The sequence below is a fragment of the Teleopsis dalmanni genome, chromosome 2 (genome assembly GCF_002237135.1).
Source record: "Teleopsis dalmanni isolate 2A chromosome 2, ASM223713v2, whole genome shotgun sequence".
Lineage (NCBI taxonomy): Eukaryota > Metazoa > Arthropoda > Insecta > Diptera > Diopsidae > Teleopsis > Teleopsis dalmanni.
Window position 1 is genome coordinate 9728466 of NC_051847.1, and position 3904 is coordinate 9732369.

The following is a 3904-nucleotide window of genomic DNA, read 5'->3' on the forward strand; positions in this document are numbered from 1 at the left end:
TAAAAAAGAACTACTCCAAATTAAATGCTAAAATCTGATGTAATACATATTTTAGGTAAACAATTTACTTTTTTAAATAAGTTACAAATTATTTGTAATTTCTTTCATTTTTTTTAAAAGGCTACTCCTATCTACCTTATCTTATTGCTTTCATTAGCTAAGAAAGTACGAAAACAGTAGCACATACCAGAAGCAATAATTCCTAGTACTTAAAATAGAATACCGCTCTATTTCATGAATCCAAATGAGCCATAAAAACTAGAATTAAGAATCTGTGTGAAGAACATAACAAACAGTTGAATTTTCTGTTAGAATATCATTTAAATATATTTCACAATTTAATATAAATTGTTTCTTTTTTTTAATAATCAAAGTGAACCAACTCCTGTTTCCTCAAATAGGATTCTTATAGTGCAAACTGCAATCATCAAAAAAAATTTGTGGATTTCATTTTTTTTAGTTTAATGTAAAAAATTATATATTGTATATTAGCATATCATATAAATAAATTTAAGTACTATATATAATATTTTTGTTTAAATACTTTTTTGATATTAAACTACGTACATTTCCGTTCATATGTATTTATTACTTTTTATAAAATTCGCATTAATTATGCATAATTTTATGTAAACTTTAAAAGATTTCACTTTTTTAAGGTTTATGAAAAAGAAAGACTGTCATGGTAATATGTAAAGACACTAAGACACTTTAAAATACAATTTTTATTTTCATACACAAAGAGACCCCACAAAAAAAATTTCAGTAATATTAGTTCTGATTTCACTATAATGAAATTCTATATTGCTTATTTCTTAATAAATATTTAATTTTTTTTGCATTCTCCTCTACTTTACAATGAAACTGTTAAATTTCACAATATAATATGGTGAAACTATAAATATAATTTTCCATATATATCTAACATATTACCCTTTTGTCAGATTGTTACTTACACAGTCCAGTGCTAGTAAGGGTTGGCACCTATTTGAAATATTTTTTAAATAATTTAAAATTAAAAATACAGCTTGTTTTTTTTAATATTAACAATAATATTTTTATATAATGTAATTTTGTATAATTAGAAAAAATTCCACAAATGTATACAGTACAAATTTAAATAATATTATTTTATTAAATATTGTTTTTTTTAAATTTATTTTTAAATCGTCTAATTAATTATCTATAAATTATAATAAAAACTAAATCATTATTTTTTATCTATAACCAAATTTCATTACTTATATTTGTACTTGCATTTTTTTTTTATTATTTAAATATATATATAAAGTTTTAACTCGAATATATCGAAAAAGGAATTATTGTAAAAAAATCTTGCCCTGATATTATTATAAAACGTAAACACTTAAAAATATTGTAAGTTATTAAAACTTTGTAGTGTAAATTTAGTTAACTAATATAAACATATACATAATACTTTAAACCATTAGTGTGGTAAAAAAATAATTTGCTATTTACAATATTAGTGAAAATAAAAAATACCAAGTATTGTTAAGCTTATATAAAATTAAATATAAACTAAATTAAACATTTGATTAAAAATGAGACCTTTCCAAAAGCAATCTAAAAATTTAAAATTTTAATATTAAGTTTATTTAAATAATTCTAGTATTTATATATATATAACTATATTGATTATAAAAATAAAAAACTGTATTAAATCCTTTAAAACAAAATTTGTTAGAATATTAATATTATCATAAAAAAAATAAAAATTATCAATACCAAAACAAATGTCAAATGTATTTAAAGAAGTTGAAAGTTACGTCCAATTTATGAAGTTATATATACAATATTATTATAAAGTAATAAACGAAAAGCTCATTATTGTTGAATAAAATTGTATTAAATACAACAAAAGTAATTCGTTCGAAACCAGTACATGAAATAGTTTCTAAATTAAATTCACAACTAAGGTATTTTTTTAACAATGTTTCAATAATAAAAAAATACGTATTCCGAAGTTTCTTATTCTCTATTAGTCATTATATTACTGAAAGTCAAATTGCAATTTATATATCTTAATTAACTTATTAAGATATAATTCATAAAGTAATTCCAAAAAAGAACTTTGTGCTAAATTAGATTAAATATCCCCTGCTACTACTACACCGCATAAGATATCATTATTTTTTTACGTAAACACTTACTCTGTAAGTTAAATATATTTTAATTCTTTATTGAAAATATTAAATAAAATTTGTAAACCAAAGTGATAAAATTATATTACATCTGTAAAATTTATAATTAAAAAATCTTATTTTTAATTTAAGTTGTCACAACAAAAATAAAGTATATAAAAATACAAACAAATATTTTGAGTATATCACATATTATTTTCTAACATTTATAAATCATATAACTAGTAAAAACTATGCCCTGCGGTAGATAATTTTCTCCGGGTTCTAAACTCAAATGTTCAGATATATCAAAAGCGAAACAACGTCCAGGTCTACATGTTAAAGCCACTCGACTGCACAGTCGACCAACTACTGGTTGCCCCTGCAGACAAGAACAATATCTTCGGTTTCTTCCAGTTATGAAAACACTAATTAACAGTTATGATTAAACAGTCAGTCAGGTATACTATGAATCAACGGAAACACTGTTGAAATATAATGATTGTTCTCTCGAGTAAAATCTATTTGCTGTAACAGAATATTGTTTGACAGTAGTTAGTTAAAATCACATATAAGTGGGATTCGCTATATAGAACATCTATTTATAAATCTAGAACTCATACTTCATACCCTTATCAGATTTCTTAAGTAGTAGAAATTGCTATTATAATACTCTTATTATAAAACTCAAGGGAATGAAATGGCTTCAAAAATTTACATAAAGCTATTGATCGTTTAAGTGTAGTCTGAGCAGTAGCAGTGTCAACTTGATAGAGAAACAATAAAAAGATTAGACTGGAAAGTTCAACCATCTCTACCGCATATACATATGTTGACCCTCTTCATGCGTAGGCTAAAATAATTATGCATAAAGCAGAAGATCTCTGCTTTATATTTGGGAATGGAAAGTTTGTTCAACACTGAAAGTAATAGTAGAAGATGATTTCCGAGATGATGGAGTTTTTTGCTTTTACTGATTTAAAATCTTAAAAATCTGATCGTTAAGTAGGATGACGAAAACTATTTAATTTACTCGTTTTTTCTTTTTAACTCTATTGGAAAAACTTAAGCTTCAACAAAACAAGAAGGAAACGCACTTTAAATTTCAGAGGTTCACATACAACTAATTTATTCTTGTGTTAGATATATACAAAATGGCAAAAGAACGCAACAAAATGAATACAAGTATAAGAGTACATTTCAACTAACGACTACAACAAAATTGACTTAACATAGGACATAACATATGATTCATCAAGTGCGAAATAGAAAACTCACATTTTTTGGTATGTATATTTAAATGAGTAAATTTTTGGTTTTTTCAACTTATTTATTATAGTAAATTTTTTTTTTTTCCGCAAATTGTTGAATCACCCATAATCGAGCTAGAATAGTTTTAAATCCAGTAAGTATGTTGCGACTTGAGAAAATTCCACAAATAGCTTAACATCACTTTTTTCTTTTTATTATATTTCACCTACTAATTAATCCTTTACACTCATCTGCTCTTAAATTTATTATTTTTATTCTTTATTCTAAAAGTCATTGTTTATTCAAACCTAGATAAAAGTACCACTTAATTTTGTTAACAATAGCAGTATGTAAGTAGATAAGATTGGGGGATGTTACACAATATATTTCACCGACTTAACACCTACCACTACGATATTATTTCAATATTTAAGAATGAACTATATTATAAAATTAACTACATGATAAAATTTATTTTATCATTATTTATTTATTTTCTTAATTATTAAGTA